Source organism: Balaenoptera physalus, assembly GCF_965194825.1.
Source record: "Balaenoptera physalus genome assembly, chromosome: 17".
In the NCBI taxonomy this organism is placed as follows: Eukaryota; Metazoa; Chordata; class Mammalia; order Artiodactyla; family Balaenopteridae; genus Balaenoptera; species Balaenoptera physalus.
The window spans coordinates 63475685-63497273 of record NC_138895.1 but is presented as its reverse complement, the minus strand read 5'-3'; the positions used below and the strand labels follow the sequence as shown (position 1 = coordinate 63497273).

The window sequence follows — 21589 nt, the reverse complement described above, 5'->3', positions numbered from 1 at the left end:
ATTCCTGCCTGAGTGTGTCATACATTACATTTGAAAAACAGTACAAATAATGCAGGCAAAATTACAGGGGGTTATTTATTCTCATTTAAGAGCCTAAAAGGTTCTAAGCAACTCACACGTACCCATTATAAAACTCTGTATATCCATTTCAAACATGCTGCATTGATTAAAACAGTTCTGGAATTTCAGTTTTCAAATTTTTTTTCTAAAACCAAGTTATAGTCTTTTAAACATCCTCTGGTGTGAAAAAATCTTCATAATTTGAGAGTGGCTTTGATTTTGGGGCATAACCTAATAACATGGTCATTCATTTGGGCACGTTTAAAAAAAAACTGATTAATAACTAAGTTGCAACTCTAAAATAATGAAGTCTATTTTCCCTGTGATCCATAAATGGACTCCAAAGACGAGTCTAAAAGTAAAATCCTACTAATCTTTTGAGCATTAACAATACTACTATAATGGGGAAGGAATTTGCTGTGATACAGGTGAAATAATTCTAGTTTTGGAGTGTAAGAACATTTTTAAAGTCACGGCTCTGCAGCTACTGCCTGTGAAACCTTAAGCGACTTGCTTGCTCAAAGTTTCCTTTTCTTCATCTTTAAAATGAAGATTATTATAACTGACCCCACAAGATTACAGTAAGATTTAAATAAGAGGCTATGCGAGAATGTGCTTTATAAAATGAAAACACAGATATATTACCATTGATAAGCATACCTATTTCTGAGCTATTTGTTTTGAAGAATAACTACATTTGGATGAAGAAGTTCTTTTTTTTAAAAAAAAAAGTTTTATATTTTGGTTATCACTACTCAGTTACTTATTAGTAATTATATTTATTTAAACAAATATTATTCTTTAATGCAGACTTTTGAAAATTTCCATTTATCAGGACGTTGGTCTTGCTTAGAAGACATTGGAAAGGAATGAAACTGTATTTTAAAATACAGAATCCTCCCTCTTCCACATTTTTTTTATACAAGTAAATTGGAATCTTTGACATTTCCCTACTCAAGACTTTGAAAAACTGAGGTTTATAATATAAGAATTGATAAGTTATTTAAATGAGAAATATGAGTATTTATGATGAAAACACTGGCCATATTTATCCCTTTATTCTAAATGAAAAGTTAATGACCTTAACTTTTATTATCATTTATTTCTGAAAAATGCCTTCCATGTGTGATAAAGGAAAAGTGACAGTATGAGTAATCATAATCCACAGAAAATCTTTAACACATTTCAGACAATTTTTTCCCCATTACACTTTATTTTTATACATGTGATAAAGCAGAATTAGAACTGACTAATTTAATATGGACCTTTGTCCCCTGTTTCTTTCTCCATAACATTAAAGTTTTCAAATCCAGTGAATGGGAAGACGGAGGCCAAAAGAAATGTTTGTTTCCTCCCCAAGTAAAAGGTTTGCCTAGAATAATTTCGGCAGGCTCTTAATGATATCTGAAAGATTTTGACAGTGTTAAATATAATTCTGAAGGCCTTAGTGCATTCTTTTAATTCTTCACTGTTTCATCTTGACATTAAATGTCTAGTTAGGTCCAAACTGGGTGAGAGGTCAAGTGACACGGTTAATCTCTTAACCCCCTCGATAAGGGCTTTTCAAGAAAGATCCTTTGGCACTATGGCAACAAGTCCTCTACACTTGAATTAGGTTATAACAAAAACACAAAGACAGAGTGGGGGAAGAGAATCAGGCCACAGGTGAGGAAAATGTCAGATGGATAACAGCACAATATTTTTCAAATGCTCATGAGCACTTACTTTCTGAAGATTAATTCTTTATTAAATCTGTTTTTCAGCCTTGGCCATAAAGCATCTCATTTTCCAGAATTCATTTTCCCAGTTTTGCAGTCTCCTGTACTTATTTCACAAGAACCAAAGCAGAGACTACATGTGGAATCTGTGCTTGTATTCCAAGTCAACACAAAGTGTATCCAAAATATTATTGCTTATCTTTAAAGGAAGGAAATAATCATTTTGTACCAGACATTTAAAGAGATAGAATTTTTTCTATACAGTCTAAAACCAAGAATGAGAAAATAGAATTTTCTTGTTTAAGAAATCACTTCAAAAATAAGAAAATGGGCCAAAAAAAAAAAAAAAAAAAAAGAGGCCTGCTATCCTGCTATATTAAACTTTAAGTCTTAAATTCCAAAATACTTTTTGGTTCTCTTCCAAATAGAAATTTGCTACCTATTTTATACTCCTATTAATTTGTGTTTTCTTTTAAAGATGTTTTTAAGAGAAGGAATCATATTTTATTATATATATATATATTTTTCCCCTGATGCCTAGCACAGCGCCTGGCCCAGTAGACACACATTACATACTTGTTCTTTATTTGAACACAACTATGTGTTAAGCTTCGAGAGGGCACGAGGGAAATTTCCTGCCCCCAAAACTCATCTAACATCTTATCAAAGGGCACTTCCTCTACTCTGGGGTAGAGATTATTCCACAGGTCCTTGTCAATCTACATTGTAGCTATCAGTTAAGAATTGTCTTGATAATAGTAGCAAATGAATACTCATTGAGTACTTAGTGTGTTCCACTACTATGCTAAGTTCCTTACCAGTATCATCTTACTAATCCTCATTAACCCAAATATGAAATGCAATTACTATCCCCATTACTCAGAAGGGAAAGTGGGGAAAGTGTAGATTTGAATATCATATTCAAGGCTACTCAGCTAGGCAGTTGCAGGTCCTGGAGTTATCTGTCTCCAAACTTCCTTCCAACTAAGCTTTGGCAGACATAGGATATAAGTGAGAGCCCAGGATGCTAATGAGGTTAAAAAGTGCCCATGATGTTTATCTTCACAGTTCTGTTTTAAGTCACCCCCAAACCTCCCTGCCGACCCCAACTCACCCCCGTGATGAGAACTATTGGGGGAAATAGAGACTCATCCTTGCCTGACATTTTCTTCTCTTACCTCTGGAAGCCCCACCCTGTATCTTCTCTCCTTCCTTGCTTGCCCTGGGCTTCTGCTCTGGGATCTTTGCTCAGCTGCTTCATGAAGGCAGCTCCACAATGACAGTGATGGCAGAGCCTCACGCAGTTAATGCTAGTCTGTGTCGTTGTAGGATTCCAGAATACTTGTATATATCAGACTGGGTGACTTTGATGTCTGTGTAGGTCTAGTAAGTGGACTCTCCCACTGGTTTCTTTCTTTGCTGTAACTCTCCCTGGCATTTTAAAGCACTTTTTACCATAGCTCCGTCCTCTTCTCTCTATAGACACTTCTCTTCCCTCTTTCTACTTAAATTCAAGCTTGACGCCAGCTTCCTCTCTGAACATGTTCCCTATCAAGAACACATAGCTTCTCTCTCCCCCTCTCCCGATGGGCAGTTTAACCGGGCAGGGATGTTCAGGCCTGGGACAGTTTAGATGGTACCTAGCAGGGAGGTGGTAGCACCAGCGTACAGTGCTGGTCTGCATCTCATGGCTAAATTACCCACCGTACAGTAACCGCTTTGTTTAAGGACCAGCAGATATTATCTTCTCTTTCCTAGCAGCCTCCATTTGCCAGGGCTTTCCCCACTATCTCGGAAGTACAAGTCCCCACTAGACTGAACCCTTGGAAGGAACCCAGATTTTCAAACCTAATTTTTAAATGATTCTGTTGGACTGCTGGCCCTGTACATTTAAAACACAGGCCTTTCAAGAAAATAAACTTCATGAATATTCACTTCCCTTTTGCACATTCAGATGCCTCATTGAGCTGCCATGCACTTCACTTTTAGAAAAACAAATGGAAATCGGTTGATGTATTTTGTCAAGTTAGACACATTCTTTTTCTTTTTTTTGGGTTTAACATCTTGTCCTCCAAAGTCTCTAGCTCTCTTTATTTCTTGTTCTCTTTGGCAATCTTCCTGGAATCAGAGGCAATTTTGAAGTGATTCTAAATTTAGGTTTTCATACTCAGCAATTCCAGATACTGTATTTTCACATATATGAGGTAGAACCAAAGTCTTTATAAGTCACCTGTGGAGTGAGCACTATCCCATTTCAAACCTGAGCATCAGGTTCACATCAGTTGTGTCTGTGGTTGGCACAGGGCCCACGGAGGCTCTAATGGGTTTTCTGAATGGTCCCCAGCCTAGCTCCGGGTGGGGCAATCCCTGCCTGGGGACTGAGGTAAGACCCTTGGTGGTCTCACGGTTCTCTGCCTTGGGTTCCGTTACCTGAGTAATTCCTCATGCTCCCACTTTCTCCAGCATTTCTACCTGGAAGGAATAAGGTTAAACAGAGCACCACAAACAGGTTTGAAGGAATCAGGAGATGCTTGGAAGGTGGGCACACGGAAAATTCTCCCTTTCTGTTGATGGTAGGAAGGCGGGTTGGGGGATTTATGCATCACCATGTGGTTGGAAGCCTCAGAACCTTTCCAGCACTCGTTCCCCTGAGGACTGCCTCATGGGGATGCTTTTGTTCACTGCACAGTGTGCCCACTCTACGTTCCCCTCCTTGCCCTACAGTTCCTCTTACCATTCAGTCACCCGTGTGGCAGAAATCCAAGTGCTAAGGGATTGATCTCGGCAAAGATTCCCAAATCCAGTTTTAGGGAATGCTTATGACCGCCAGCACCTCCAACACTTTGGTCTTGTAGTTTGTACTCTTGTCCGTTTTGGTCAACACTCCAGTGGACCTGGGTGATTCCATTTATAACTTTAATCAGATCATGTCTCTGCCCACGTTGGAATTTAAAGCTGTTCCCGTATCCTCAAAGGCCTTCAAGCTTTGATTCCTGGCTTCCTCTGTCATCCATTTCCCCCCACTCTTCTTTTTGCTTACTCAGTTCCAGCCTCTTGGGCCTTCTGGCTGACTCTCAAACCTGCGAGCATACTTCCACCACAGTGCCTTTGCATGTGCAATTAGCTCAGTCTGGAACACTGCCCTCCCATTTCACGCAGGTCTCTACTCAAATGGCATCTTCTCTAAATGGCTTTCCTTGGCCACTGCTTCTAAAATAAGACCCACCTGTCACTCTATATCCTCTTACCCCAGTGGCTTTCACACTCATTTGCTGTCACCCACAGTGAGTAAAACATCTTGTATCATGACCCCATATGACATATACAGAAAACCACAGCAAAAATTTCATAAACAGTACCTATGTCTACTATGGGAGATGCCCTCTAATACCTCCTATTCCATTCCATTCTATTTCATTTCATCCCATTCCATCCTAATTATTTCATTAAAAATCATGCTGGCAACATCCCTTCAAATTGATTTCACCGCCAACTGAATGGTTATAATCTATCATGTGATAAATACTGTCTTACTCTGTTTTAGTTTTTCTTCATAGCAGTTGTGTTCTGTATACTTCTGTTTGTTTATCATCTAGCTTTCCTGCTAGGAAGAACATGATGGACAATAAAAAATGCAGATTTTACATGATTTATTACTGCTGTAGCCACAGTGCTGAGGAGCATACATGAAACAGGCGCTCAGTAAGTATGTCTTGAATGACTGACTCAGTGAATGTGCTAAGTGTTTATGGAAAAAAGATTTTGTTTTCAAATAATTTGGGGGTAATCCTGTATATTCTGTGTCCCTCCTGCAGATTCATAGTTCCCATTAGAATATTTAAAACTCCAAGGCATTCTGTAGTAAAGAAACCTGTTTGGTTTTGTTAACTCCAGGATTCAGAAATTAATGGACTCTCTCAGAACCATTCCTAAGAACATACCTATTAAGACATCATGGGGCATTGGTGATACTCAGATCACAGTTCAGAAAAGAAATCTAGGCAAATGCAGCAGTAGTGGATACTGAGCACAGGCTATAGTGGGGTCCTGGAGCCATCACTTTCTCCCCCAAAGGGAGGCATTAACCCATCAGTTACTGGATAGGGAGAATGTCCGGGATCCTGAGGGAGGGATTGAGTGGTTTGAGCAGCAGGAATGGAGGTGCTTGGATGAACTAGGAGAGCAGTGGCTATATTCCAAGGTAAAGGAGATATTTAACTATTTTTGCAACTGGAATGGCTGTTTTTGTCAATACCCTTGAATTTAAAGCCTGAGCAAAGAATTACTCTGCTTTATTTCTCTAATCCTTTAGTTGGGGGTCATGACCCCCAGTGAGGTGGCCAAGGGATCAGGCAGAGGGAGCAGAAGCCCAGCACCACTTCTCCCTTCCCTTGGTCTAGAGGGAGAACAACAGAGAGAACCTCCTTGAGAGGCAGGGGGAAGAGGCAGGGAGTCGCTGGGGGCTGTTTGGGGTGCTGCTGTTCATAGTGTTTGCTTTTTTAAGGTGGGATATTTAGAAGGGTCAGATCTTTGAGTGATGAGAGATTAGGCCCTAAATAAATGTTAGCTGCTATTATTATTGTTAGTTCTTTTAGTCAATTTAACCACAGCCTTAGAGACTATATTCAGTACCTAAATTCAGTACTTTAATTCTGGAAGTCGCATCTGAGCTTTTATGATTGTGAATTTTTTTTCTTTCCTAATCAACCCTTGGTCCTACTTCCTTCCTTCTTTTCCTTCCTCAAAGATGTAAATTAAATATAAATTAAACAGCAGAGTTGTTTGCCCACTATTTCTATTTGCCCAGTTCTCTGGGTCCTGAGGTGGTGCTACACTTATTTCTGATGGGACAGCTATTTTATTTGCTGTGTTTCTGCAACTGCACGTTATTATAAAAGCATGATTTCCCAGATTATGCTCATTTCCAGGAGGGAGATTTGAGCAGCATTATATCACAGTAGATATTATTTTTAAATCAGAAAAATGTTTCAACCCTCCTGTTCAACAGTTCATCAGCTACTAAGAAAGATGATTCTGTAAATGTTCGAAAGCAGTGGCTTACCGGCTTCATTCACTTCATCCAATGTGAAATGAAAGGCACAAAGAGTGACAGTTGTAGGCAGAACATTCCTTCAAAGGTGACACACTTCATCCTAGTATGGGGGATGCACATTGTCTTTGTGGATGAACGTATTAGCTCTGTGGTGACCCTAGAGAAGGGAGGTGTCTGAGGATGTCCAAAGGAGTGTTGGAAGATGAAGGCTTCAAGCAAACCCGAAGAAACAGAACAGTGCTCCAGGACGGCTGCAGACACTCAGAGCCTTTCTCAGTGGGGCAACATTGTGTGAGCCTCTAATGGAAAGTGCCCCAAAGGTGTCCAGGAACCGTCAGGAATTCCCTCTTTCATAAACCCCAAAGGTTAACAGCATGCATGACACAGTAAGACTGAGAACCAGAGTGGAAATGCAGTCTTGCCTGTCTTGCATCCTCTGGTGATTATCTCTGTGGTTTTCTCTTTGCTGAGATGGCCCTTGAGTTAAAAGGCACAGAGACCCTTGCTTCCTCAGTGCCTGGTGTAACTGGCCTTTGATATGGAACAAATCTGAGTTCATTTTCACTTTGCCGATTGGCTGTACGGCTTTGTAGAGTTACTGAACCTCTTTGTGCTATGTTTCCACATCCATAAAGTGAGAATAATGATTTCTATGTACCAGCCTTGCTGTGGTCATGAAGTCACAAGAATGCAAGCTCTCGAGCTCGACATTCTGGGTTTAAATCCCAGTTCAGCCACTTGTCAATTGCGTATGATGTTGGCAGTTAGTTTCCAATGCTCCGTCTCGTGGGCAAAAGAGGAATAATGGCCATACGTACATCATGGGGCTGTCTCGAGGATAAAAGGTAATCATAATGCATGGTCAGTTCTTAGCCCTGGAACTTATTCAAAGGGAGCCCTCCATAAACATCAGCCATTATCAACACAAACAATATTAAGTGTGAGGTTCACAGGAGGTGCTTGGTAAATCTTAGTTCTCCCGTTTCCAGAATATTCCCACTCAGGGGTTTATTTATTTATTTACTGCCCGCTAATGAAAACTTTCCTGACTGGGGAAGTTCTTATGGCTGTTAATTTTGCAATCTTCCCCTTGAAGCCTCCTCCTGTGGGAGCCTCATAGGTCAGAATCATTTTGGAATAAGGGACCCTTTGTCTCTGATATTCTTGCACAAAAGAGAGGATGGGCCATGACTGATTTTACCAGCAGTTAAAGATAATTGTCACAAAGATTTGGGAGGTGTGACAGGAAGTAGCACAGACTGTGGGATCAGATGAGGGGTTGAACCCAGTCCAACCTCTTTTTTAGCTGTGGCCTTAGGCTAGGTTTTTTTTTTTTTTTTTTTACCATTCTGGGCTTCCAACTCTTCATCTGGAGAACTATAATGAAAATAATGCCTGTGTGAAAGGCTGATGAAATGAGATCACTGATGTGAAAAGTGCCTGTTTTGCAAACTATAAAGCATCACAGACATTTGAAGACATAGTATTACTTTAAGTCTCCAGAAGAGCATGATTTTGGAAATAAAAGAGGAAATCAACAGCATTGCTTGTAATGAGTTGTGGTAGCACGACAAATGTTTTGTTTGCTTAAAAGTTTTCTCCAGAAAATAAGGGCAAGGATCAGAAGGAATCAGGATTCAAATCTGGTTGCCTCTAAAACTGCTTCTATATTTGAATCTTATACTATAATATATTGCATTTTAAAGACAGATTATGGGCAGGTATCTGGAATTTAGTACAATTCCAACATTACAATTAGGTCATAACATAAAACTTGAGGTACACAGAACTAGATGGTGAGGAATGACATTTGTCCTAGCTTATTCCCTGTTCTATGATTACATCAAGATTATGGAAAAACAAATACACCTCTCTGCTTAACATTTCATTTCTTAGGTTGAAGGTATATAGAATTCATTGGTAATACCTGGGCTTTGGGAGTGCAATAGACATTTTGATGCTTGTCTGATATTTTTGGGATTCTATCTTCTAGGCGAGAAGTAAGATTGCAATTCCTGTTTCCCTTGGGTTTGCCCATGTGACTCATTCTGGCCAGCGGGGTATGAGCAGAAGATATATATGTTACTTCTGGGCTACAGCATTTGAATTGCTGCTTTGAGACCCTAAGACCTCCATTTTCTTTCATATAAAGTGACTGGCAACGTTGCTCTGTTAGCTGGGACCCTAAGTGACCAAGAAGAACAGAGCTCCCCTGATGTGTGATGCACATGTAGTGTCAGGAGGAAATACATCTAACTTTAAGCTGCTGGGGTTTGGGAAGTCCTAACTTTGCCTATCCTGACAGAGAGACAGTCAAATATCCATGTTTGAGTTTTAAGCTCTGCTACATACTATAGGACCCTGGATATGTTATTTAACCTTTCTAGGCCTGAATTCCCTCATCTGTATTGTTATTTCATTGGGAGAGTATAATAACGCTAAATTTGTAGTGTTGTTGTGAGAATTAAATAAAGCAATGTAGACAAAGTACTTAGTATAGAACTTGGCATATGGTAGGCATTAAGAAATGAATTTCTTCTTGTTATTACTATTTTATTAGAATCATAGGCTCTTAGTATTTGAATGCAATTTAGATCCCATCTACTCTAACATGCTTTATTTTTTATCACTGATAGAGAATAGCTGTTAGGTTTGTTGATCCCTAAAACAAAGTTTTTGTTATGTAGTACATGATTCCCTCTGAAATTGCATGATAAACTTGTACAAGTAGGGTTCCTGGCTTCCATCTGATTCTCAGTAGAGTTCATCTCCAAATGTTGAGCATCACTTCTGTAAGGTTTTATCATTCTAAATGCCTTGCTTAAAAGTTATGTCCATGTGATCCTTCTCATATCCCTAATTAGAAAGGGGAAAAAAACCTTATTTGGCCTGACCTATTGCATATTGCCATTCCTTATCCTAATGGCCCTAGGTGTAATGTTTCTGGGTCAGGAGGCATCTCTCCTTGGCGAGCAGCTGTACAGCATTGCCCCTCACGGGCATCTTCAGCCTGGGCTGTCATGGGGCAGTCAGGCTTACAGCATGCTGGGAAAACTGGAGCAACAGGATCTGGAATAAACAGGAAGCAGAAACTGAGACACTCTAAGAAGAGGTGATGTTAGAGAAGGGTAGACAATCATGCAGGATATCCCACTGCAGGCCAGATAACTGTGGTTCAGTTCTGGACTGGCCTACAAACGGCTATGGAGAGGTATGCTCAGCAGGGATGCAGAAGCACAGATGTAGACAAGCCTGGAAAGACCAACCAATGGTCCACTCACTTCTGGGAAATGTGGGTGGAAGGAAAAAAGGTGCAGCCAGCTAGATAAGATATATGTTAGATGCCCCCCGGAATGACAAACAGACATAAAGACTTAGCCTTATTGGTTTTGAACAGAAAGTGGAATGGCCTTCAAGGTGCTATATGAAGAATACATATATTTGGAGAGAGCTAGGGCTGGAGCAGAGATGGAGACCATCACATGCCAGCTTTAGGCTTATCAACTTTTTATTCCACAAATATTTGCTAAACATGAATTAGATGCCAAGCATTGTGCTAGTTGCTCTGGTTCCAAAGGCACAAACAAAGAACAAAGATTACCCTCTGTCCTCAAGGAACTCATAATCTAGTTGAGGAATATAAACAAATTCATAGTGCCATTTTGTTTGATAGGGCAGATAATGGGATTAAAAAATTCTGTTTTCTGAGTGTTATCAGATAACGTTGCCTGATTTGCTCTGGGATAGGAATCTTCTCCTTTCCCTTGTTCCCTATACTCCCAGGATAGATGTGAAAGCTCTTTCCTATTTCCATGAGCATATTTCTGGAAGCTTGGCTTCCTTTATTCTTCCCAGTCTAAGCCATTCTTTTGGGCCTGTGTCTGTTGATGGGCTCCTGCTCCCATTGCTCCTATCATTAAAAAAAAAAAAAAATTCCTGAGCTCATTAAAGAAAACTAGAAAAATCACTGTTTCTTTAGGTGTCTCTACCTTCACTTCCACTTGAAAAGGTAAGTGCTGGAATTTTCTCTTTTTAAAGAGTCTCTATTTATCCCCTTTGGGCCTCCTTTCCTTTGACAGCATAAACCCAGGAAAAGATACTCAAGTTTTGTCGGGCATTGTAAAATCAAGTCTCCTTAACGCTAAAGCCCACACCAATTGTCACTCACACTTAAACACTCCATCAAAGTACTCTTATTTCTCCTTGTCCTTGCAGAGTGCTTTCTTGTTTTCTTGAGTTTTATCATTCTTATGACATCTTAGGTAGGCCATTCTACAAAGGAAGAACTTGTGATGTAGGACATCATGCTGTGATCTAAGATACTTTATTTCACTGGCAACAGCGTCATGGATTGCAAGGAGATAGCAATTATACAGTCCCCAATTTCTGGTCATCTGTGTTTCTAAATAGCCACTTCTCGTTGACACTATGGAGCATAATGTTTTTCAGAAATGCATACGTATGAGTTCTGCAGTAGATACGAGAAAAGAAAAATGAAGAACCTATTGCAATAAGCATAAGTAGCGCCAACCTTGGCGGTAGAAGTGAGGCAGGCAAGTTGGCAGGGTCCATAGCAACAACTGTTACTGCTCAAGTAAACAGGCACATCTAAGTAATTAGTAACACGTTCTCGTAATTGCTTCCCAAATGGCCGAGGCATTTGGTTTTCTACAACAGGATTCTGAAAGCTCTGATAGATGTGCTCTGCGACATCTATTTGCACACACTCTCCTCTCATCCTGCCTCATCTTTGAACTTCTGTGCACAGAAAATTGATCCATTTACTCTCTTTGTCTTTCTGTTTGGGGTGTTTGATTTGTAGCTTCCTCTCATCCCTTCCCCAATCTTGACATGTCTCCTCTCCCATTTTGGAGTTTTTAATTATCTTTGTCTTGCAGTTTTTGCTCATCAGACCTGCACTTTGCAGCTCCTCCACAAAAACCCTCAGATTCCTACAGAGATGGCAGTCACATCAGGTCCAGTGAAGAACCCTTGGAACCTCGTGGCCTTGAGGTTGGAAGTGACTTCGAACCTTTTAGGGATCAATTTTTTTTGTGTGACTTGCCGAAAGAAGATTTCTATTTCTAAGGGGAGAAAGCGTTTCTTCACAAAAGCTCAAAAGACTGGGACATCAAATAACTCTTACAAAACAACATTTTGATGAGTTAAGTGTAAATGAATCAGAAGCATATGGACTGAATTTCCCTTAAAATACACATGGGTTTAAAAATTAAGGGGAAAAGTGTTTGGCAAAATTCTCTTTGGGTTTGGCCAAGTCTGATTCCTTTGAAAACTAGTTCAAGACATGGTGCCAATCTCGAAATGCTTCTGGGTTCACACATCTCTGGTTCAAAGTGCTCTCTTCCTCCGAATCCTCTATTTCCCCTCTTTGTTCACGGGTGTCAGGACTGTGTCCTCTCAGTAATCCTAATCAGTATGACATCTAAGAACAGAAAGTTATGTGAAAATCCTCTACTATGCAGGAACTGCTAATGACCAGATCTTTGTAGAGTACGTTGAATAGGCACCCTGTGATTCATTTACGTCCCAGTCATTTATTGAATATCTATTACACAGTAGGAACCTAGATAACGAAGATGAATCAAGTATGGTCTCCCTAATCAAAAAACCCATAATCTGTGGATAAAGAAAGCAGATTTACATTATGATAGAAGGCGATGAGATGAATGTCGTATGGGCTGGAGTCCTGTTGGGCCACAGAATTCACTCCAGATGGTTCATCTAGCTAGCTCTCTTTCCTTCTTATTGGCATTTTGATAGTTGCTTTCTAGTTCACATGCTCTTGAATTTAAGGATGAGTCTACCTATAGATTTGCAGATAGGGTTAAGTTAGAAAGAAAGGAAAAGGCTGTAGCAACAGTGGGTAGCCATTGTCACTGTAGGGCTGAAAGAACAGGGGGAAAAGGGAGTTAACAGAACCCAGGGAGAGTTGGAACCAGGAAGGGAGGTGATCTGTGGCCATGGCTAGGTGCAACTACTATCAGAGACACAGCATTAGAGCAGGAAGGGACAGGAAAGAAGTACAAGGGAAACTGGGATGTAGTCAGTGGTACTGAGTAGGGCAGAGAAAGGCAGAAAATCTTCCAGGAGGTGCAGTGGGTACGTAGAGCTTGGAGCAGAATTTTGATAAGTAAATTTGGAGGGGTGGGGGTGGGGACATTTTTAGGTGCAAGTATGACAAAAGGAGAACACAAAGCAAAAAAACATCTTGGGGAAAGATAACTTCCATATTTATAAAAGACTGGTTTGTATAGGAAATTTGCATGGCATGCTAAGGAAGTTATATTAGAGTTCTTCAGATTTATGATAAGGAATTGGCTTGTGTGATTATGGAGGCTGAGAAGTCTCATGATCTGCTGTCTACAAGCTGGAGACCCAGGAAAAGCAGTGGGGGAGTTCAATCTGAGCCCAAAGGCCTGAGAATCAGAAGAACTGATGGTGTAAGTTCCAGTCTGAGTCTAAAGCCCTGAGAACCAGAGGGACAGTGGTATAAGAAGCAAACAAGGGCAGGAAAATATGGATATCCCAGCTCAACAGCCAGAAATTTTCTTCTTCTGCCTTTTTGTTCTAATTAGTCCCTCATGAGATCAGATGGTGCCCACCCACACTAGGGAGGGCAATCTGCTTTATTCAGTCTATTGATTCAAATTCTAATATCTTCTGCAAACACTCTGATAGCCTCACCTAGAAATAATGTTTAGCCAGATATCTGGGCACCCTTGGCCTGGTCAAGGTGGATGATAAAATTAGCCATAACAGAGTTTGAGCTTTGTTCACTAGACACAATAGAGCCACCGAAGATTTTTGAGTGGGGTATAATAAAATCAAAGTAGTGTTTTAGGAAAGTTGCTCTGGCTTTGTGTAAAATGGATCAGAAAAGGGAGAGTTGGGGGATCAGGTAACTATACTAGAAGGCTTGATTTATGTAGTTTGATGTCTTGATTTATCTGTTTTGCACAATATTTATTGACTTCCTGATGATACATGACATGTTATTTGGGTACCCTCCCCGCCAACCACTCCAATGCAGTTAACATCTCTGTTTTTAGTTAAATCACAATTGGTTGATTGTATCATCATGATTTGTAAATATTGTTTATTGCTAAGCCAAATAGTAGATCAGGATTTCATATTTTTCTTGTAAAACATTGTTTTTCCTGGAGTTTCTAATCGGGTCATTTTTTTACTTATATAATTTGCTAGCTACAAATTTTAATCATTTTCAAATGTTCATCATATCAATTGTTCTATCAAATTTCCCTTTTTTCTAGAGTCTTCCCTTCTAGAGTCTTAAGTCCTCCTTTTCCAATCTGAACTCTTTGTGTTTTATAGCTTCATTCTTGAGATGGTTTTGATTCCTCTGTGATGGATTTTTGCTTTCTCTTTCTTGGATTCACCATCCTTTCCTCTTCCCCTTTATTTCATTGCTAGAGTACATTCCTAATGGGCTTACCAAAAAAGAGAATTTGTTAGGTTAATTTTCTTCTTACTTGCATCTATTCATTCTAATCTACATTTGGATGATAGTGATTGGTTTTAGAATGCTTGGTTAATGAGTTCCCTTTTCCTCTGGATTTTGAAGGCAGCACTGCTGATGAGAAGTCCAATGTCCTTTTTATTCTTGGCCCTCTGTATTAAATCTGATACTTTTTCCTCTGGAAGCTTTTCAGATATTCTCTTTTCTGGCCCCAGGTTTCTGAAATGTCACAGTGATGTATACTGGTGTAGTGTTTTTCATTCATCGTGCTGAGCATTCAAATGCGTCTTTTTCAGTCTAGACATTTTGTGTCCTTCAATTTCATGGTGTTTTCATGTAATTTCCTGTGATAATTTTCTTCTCTTTGTTTTTTCCATCCTCTCCTTTTGGAATTCGTATTAATTGGATATTAGACCTCTTTGGATGATCCTTTTTTAAAAAAATTGAAGTATAGTTGATTTACAATATTACATTAGTTTCAGGTGTACAGCATAGTGATTCAGTATTTTTACAGATTATATTAAAAGTTATTACAAGATAATGGCTTTAATTCCTTGTATTTTTTTTTAACATCTTTATTGGAGTATAATTGCTTTACAATGGTGTGTTAGTTTCTGCTGTAAAACAAAGTGAATCAGCTATATGTGTACATATGTCCCCATATCTCCTCCCTCTTGCATCTCCCTCCCACTCTCCCTATTCCAACCTTCTAAGTGGACACAAAGTACCGAGCTGATCTCCCTGTGCTATGCAACTGCTTCCCACTAGCTATCTATTTTACATTTGGTAGTGTATATATGTCCATGCCACTCTCTCACTTTGTCCCAGCTTCCCCTTCCCCCTCCCCATGTCCTCAAGTTGATTCTCTATATCTGGGTCTTTATTCCTGTCCTGCCCCTAGGTCCTTCAGAACCATTTTTTTTTTTTTAGATTCCATATATATGTGTTAGTGTATGGTATTTGTTTTTCTCTTTCTGACTTACTTCACTCTGTATGACAGACTCTAGGTCCATCCACCTCAAAACAAATAACTCAGTTTAGTTTCTTTTTATGGCTGAGTAATATTCCATTGTATATTTGTGCCACATCTTCTTTATCCATTCGTCTGTCGATGGACACTTAGGTTGCTCTCATGTCCTGGCTATTGTAAATAGAGCTGCAATGAACACTGTTATACATGGCCCTTTTTGAATTATGGTTTTCCAGGGTATATGCCCAGTAGTGGGATTGCTGGGTCGTATGGTAGTTCTATTTTTAGTTTCTTAAGGAACCTCCATACTGTTCTCCATAGTGGCTGTATCAATTTACATTCCTACCAACAGTGCAAGAGGGTTCCCTTTTCTCCACACCCTCTCCAGCATTTATTGTTTGTAGATGTTTTGACGATGGCCATTCTGACTGGTATGAGGTGATACCTCATTGTGGTTTTGATTTGTATTTCTCTAATGATTAATGATGTTGACCATTCTTTCATGCATTTATTGGCAATCTGTGTATCTTCTTTGGAGAAATGTCTATTTAGGTCTTCTGCCCATTTTTTGATTGCTTTGTTTGTTTTTATAACATTGAGCTGTATAAGCTGTTTATATATTTTAGAGATTAATCCTTTGTCCGTTGATTCATTTGCAAATATTTTCTCTCATTCTGAGGGTTGTCTTTTCATCTTGTTTATAGTTTCCCTTGCTGAGCAAAAGCTTTATAGTTTCATTAGGTCCCATTTGTTTATTTTTGGTTTTATTTCCATTTCTCTAGGACGTGGGTCAAAAAGGATCTTGCTGTGATTTATGTCATAGAGTGTTCTGCCTATGTTTTCCTCTAAGAGTTTGATAGTGTCTGGCCTTACATTTAGGTCTTTAATGCATTTTGAGTTTATTTTTGTGTATGGTGTTAGGGAGTGTTCTAATTTCGTTCTTTTACATGTAGCTGTCCAGTTTTCCCAGCACCGCTTATTGAAGAGGCTGTCTTTTCTCCATTGTATATTCTCACCTCCTTTATCAAAGATAAGGTGACCATATGTGTGTGGGTTTATCTCTGGTCTTTCTATCCTGTTCCATTGATCTATATTTCTGTTTTTGTGCCAGTACCATACTGTCTTGATTACTGTAACTTTGTAGTAGAGTCTGAAGTCAGGAGCCTGATTCCTCCAGCTCCGTTTTTCTTTCTCAAGATTGCTTTAGCTATTCAGGGTCTGCTGTGTTTCCATACAAATTTTGGAATTTTTTGTTATAGTTCTGTGAAAAATGCCAGTGGTAGTTTGATAGGGATTGCTTTGAATCTGTAGATGGCTTTGGGTAGTATAGTCATTTTCACAGTGTTGATTCTTCCAGTCCAAGAACATGGTATATCTCTCCATTTGTTTGTATCATCTTTAGTTTCTTTCATCAGTGTCATATAGTTTTCTGCATACAGGTCCTTTGTCTCCTTAGGTATATTTATTCCTAGGTATTTTATTCTTTTTGTTGCAATGGTAAATGGGAGTGCTTCCTTAATTTCTCTTTCAGATTTTTCATCATTAGTGTATAGGAATGCAAGAGATTTCTGTGCATTAATTTTGTATCCTGTTACTTTACCAAACTCATTGATTAGCTCTAGTAGTTTTCTGGTAGCATCTGTAGGATTCTCTATGTATAGTATCATGCCATCTGCAAACAGTGACAGTTTTACTTCTTCTTTCCCAATTTGGATTCCTTTTGTTTCTTTTTCTTCTCTGATTGCTGTGGCTAAAACTTCCAAAACTATGTTGAATAATAGTGGTGAGAGTGGGCAACCTTGTCTTGTTCCTGATCTTAGTGGAAATGGTTTCAGTTTTTCACCATTAAGGACCATGTTGGCTGTGGGTTTGTCATATATGACCTTTATTATTATGTTGAGGAAAGTTCCCTCTATGCCTACTTTCTGGAGGGTTTTTATCATAAATGTGTGTTGAATTTTGTCGAAAGCTTTCTCTGCATCTATTTAGATGATCATATGGTTTTTCTCCTTCAATTTGTTATTATGGTGTATCACATTGATTGATTTGTGTATATTGAAGAATCCTTGCATTCCTGGGATAAACCCCACTTGATCATAGTATATGATCCTTTTAATGTGCTGTTGGATTCTTTTTCTAGTATTTTGTTGAGGATTTTTGCATCTATGTTCATCAGTGATATTGGCCTCTAGTTTTCTTTTCTTCTGACATCTTTTTCTAGTTTTGATATCAGGGTTGTGGTGGCCTCACTGAATGAGTTTGGGAGTGCTCCTCTCTCTACTATATTTTGGAAGAGTTTGAGAAGGATAGGTGTTAGCTCTTCTCTAAGTGTTTGATAGAATTTGCCTGTGAAGCCATCCGATCCAGGGTTTTGTTTGTTGGAAGATTTTTAATCACACTCTCAATTTCAGTGCTTGTGATAGGTCTGTTCATATTTTCTGTTTCTTCCTGGTTCAGTCTCAGAAGGTTGTGCTCTTCTAAGAATTTGTCCATTTCTTCCAGGTTGTCCATTTTATTGGCATGTAGTTGCTTGTAGTAATCTCTCATGATCCTTTATATTTCTGCAGTGTCAGCTCTTATGTCTCCTTTTTCATTTCTAATTCTGTTGATATGAGTCTTCTCATTTTTTTCTTGATGAGTCTGGCTAATGGTTTATCAATATAGTTTATCTTCTCAAAGAACCAGCTTTTAGTTTTATTGATCTTTGCTATTGTTTCCTTCATTTCTTTTTCGTTTATTTCTGATCTGATCTTTATGATTTCCTTCCCTCTGCTAACTTTGGGGGTTTTTTGTTCTTCTTTCTCTAATTGCTTTAGGTGTAAGGTTAGGTTGTTTATTTGAGATGTTTCTTGTTTCTTGAGGTAGGATTGTATTGCTATAAACTTCCCTCTTAGAACTGCTTTTGCTGTATCCCATAGTTTTTTGGTCGTCGTGTTTTCATTGTCATTTGTTTTTAGGTATTTTTTGATTTCCTCTGTGATTTCTTCAGTGATCTCTTGGTTGTTAAGTAGTGTATTGTTTAGCCTCCATGTGTTTGTATTTTTTACAGATTTTTTTCTTGTAATTGATATCTAGTCTCATAGCCTTGTGGTCGGAAAAGATACTTGATACAATTTCAATTTTCTTAAATTTACCAAGGCTTGATTTGTGACCCAAGATATGATCTATGTTGGAGAACATTCCATGAGCACTTGAGAAGAAAGTATGGTCTGCTGTTTTTGGATGGAATGTCCTATAAATATCAATTAAGTCCATCTTGTTTAATGTATCATTTAAAGCTTGTGTTTCCTTATTTATTTTCATTTTGGATGATCTCTCCATTGGTGAAAGTAGGGTGTTAAAGTCTCCTACTATGATTGTGTTACTGTTGATTTCCCCTTTTTTGGCTGTAAGCATTTGCCTTTTGTATTGAGGTGCTCCTATGTTGCGTGCATAAATATTTACAATTGTTATATCTTCTTTGTGGATTGATCCCTTGATCATTATGTAGTGTCCTTCTTTGTCTCTTGTAATAGTCTTTATTTTAAAGTCTGTTTTGTCTGATATGAGAATTGCTACTCCAGCTTTCTTTTGATTTCCTTTTGCATGGAATATCTTTTTCCATCCCCTCACTTTCAGTCTGTATGTGTCCCTAGGTCTGAAGTGGGTCTCTTGTAGACAGCATATATACACGTCTTGTTTTTGTATCCATTCAGCCAGTCTGTGTCTTTTGGTTGGAGCATTTAATCCATTTATATTTAAGGTAATTATTGATATGTATGTTCCTTTTACCATTTTCTTAATTGTTTTGGGTTTGTTGTTGTAGGTCTTTTCCTTCCCTTGTGGTCCTGCCTAGAGAAGTTCCTTTAGCATTTGTTGTAAAGCTGGTTTGGTGATGCTGAATTCTCTTAGCTTTTGCTTGTCTGTGAAGCTTTTAATTTCTCCATCCAATCTAAACGAGATTGTTGCTGAGTAGAGTAATCTTGGTTGTAGGTTTTTCCCTTTCATCACTTTAAATATGTCCTGCCACACCCTTCTGGTTTGCAGAATTTCTGCTGAAAGATCAGCTGATAACCTTATGGGGATTCCCTTGTATGTTACTTGTTGTTTTTCCCTTGCTGCTTTTAATATTTTTCCTTTGTATTTAATTTTTGATAGTTTGATTAATACGTGTCTTGGCATGTTTCTCCTTGGATTTATCCTGTATGGGAGTCTCTGCGCTTCCTGGACTTGATTGACTCTTTCCTTTCCCTCATTAGTGAAGTTTTCAACTATAATCTCTTCAAATATTTTCTCAGTCCCTTTCATTTTCTCTTCTTTTTCTGGAACCCCTATAATTTGAATGTTGGTGTATTTAATGTTGTTCCAGAGGTCTCTGAGACTGTCCTCAATTCTTTTCATTCTTTTTTCTTTATTCTGCTCTGTGGTAGTTATTTCCACTATTTTATCTTCCAGGTCACTTATCCGTTCTTCTGCCTCAGTTATTCTGCTATGGATTCCTTCTAGAGAACTTTTAATTTCATTTATTGTGTTCTTCATCATTGTTTGTTTGCTCTTTAGTTCTTCTGGGTCCTTGTTAAACGTTTCTGGTATTTTCTCCGTTCTATTTCCAAGGTTTTGGATCATGTTTACTATCATTATTCTGCATTCTTTTTCAGGTAGACTGCCTATTTCCTCTTCATTTGTTTGGTCTGGTGGGTTTTTACCTTGCTCCTTCATCTGCTATGTATTTCTCTTTCTTCTCATTTTGCTTAACTTACTGTGTTTGGGGTCTCCTTTTTGCAGGCTGCAGGTTCGTAGTTACCGTTGTTTTTGGTGTCTGCCCCTAGTGGGTAAGGTTGGTTCAGTGGGTTGTGTAGGCTTCCTGGTGGAGGGGACTGGTGCCTGTGTTCTGGTGGATGAGGCTGGATCTTGTCCTTCTGGTGGGCAGGACCTGTCACCTGGTCTATTCTGAGGTGTCTGTGAACCTATTATGATTTTATGCAGCCTTTCTGATAATGGGTGGGGTTTTGTTCCTGTCTTGCTAGTTGTTTGGTATGGGGTGTCTAGCACTTTGGCTTGCTGGTCATTGAGTGGAGCTGAGTGTTAGTGTTGAGATGGAGATCTCTGGGAGAGCTGTCACTGTTTGATATTACTTGGGGCTGGGAGGTCTCTGGTGGACCAATGTACTGAACTCGGCTCTCCCCCCTCAGAGGCTCAGGTCTGACACCCGGCCGGAACACCAAGACCCTGTCAGCCACACGGCTCAGAAGAAAAGGGAGGAAAGAAAGAAAGAAAGAAAGGAAGAAAGAGAGAGAGAGAGAGAGAGAGAGGGAGAGAGGGAGGGAGGGAGGAAGGAAGGAAAGAAAGAAAGGGAAATAAAGTTATTAAAGTAAAAACATATATTATTAAAAATTTTTTTAAAGTAATAAAAAATAAAAATAAAGAAAAAGAAAGAAAGAAAGAAGAGAGCAAACACACTAATAAACAAATCCACCAATGATAACAAGCGCTAAAAACCAAAAAAAAAAAAAAAAAAACCAATGGTCTGGCAGAACCCTGGGACAAATGGTAAAAGCAAAGCTATACAGACAAAATCACACAAAGAAGCATACACATACACACTCACAAAAAGAGAAAAAGGAAGAAATATATATATATACTAAATATATATATACATATTAAATATGTACATATTAAATATGTATTAAATATATACATATTAAAAAAAAGAAAGGCAGAGAGCAACCAAATCAATAAACAAATCTACCAATCATAATAAGCTATAAATACTAAACTAAGAGAAACATAAAATCAGAAACAAATTAGGTGCAGAAGGCAAACCTGAAGTCTACAGTTGGTCCCAAAGTCCACCACCTCAATTTTGGGATGATTCGTTGTCTATTCAGGTATTCCACAGATGCAGGGTACATCAAGTTGATTGTGGAGATTTAATCCACTGCTCCTGAGGCTGCTGGGAGAAATTTTCCTTTCAATTCTTTGTTCGCACAGCTCCTGGGGTTTAGGTTTGGATTTGGCCCTGCCTCTGCTTGTAGGTCGCCTGAGGGTATCTCTTCCCCACCCAGACAGGATGGGGTTAAAGTAGCAGCTGATTAGGGGGGTCTGGCTCACTCAGGCCGGGGGGAGGGAAGGGTATGGAATGTGGGGCGAGCCTGTGGTGGCAGAGGCCGGCGTGACATTGCAAGAGCCTGAGGCGCACCGTGTGTTCTCCCGGGGAAGTTGTCCTTGGATCATGGGACCCTGGCAGTGGCAGGCTGCACAGGCTCCCAGGGAGGTGTGGATAGTGACTTGTGCTTGCACACAGGCTTCTT

The 21589-nt window shown here is 39.1% G+C and overlaps 1 long non-coding RNA gene across 1 annotated transcript in view; it reads left to right on the top strand.

Annotated features, from left to right (window-relative positions):
• LOC309646700 overlaps positions 1-21589 on the top strand; it is a 243149-nt gene that overhangs the window by 7873 nt on the left and 213687 nt on the right. The window contains exon 1 of the long non-coding RNA XR_014255540.1: positions 1-21589. This exon is cut by the window's left edge and continues 7873 nt beyond it; it is cut by the window's right edge and continues 39147 nt beyond it. This is a non-coding gene — a long non-coding RNA (uncharacterized lncRNA).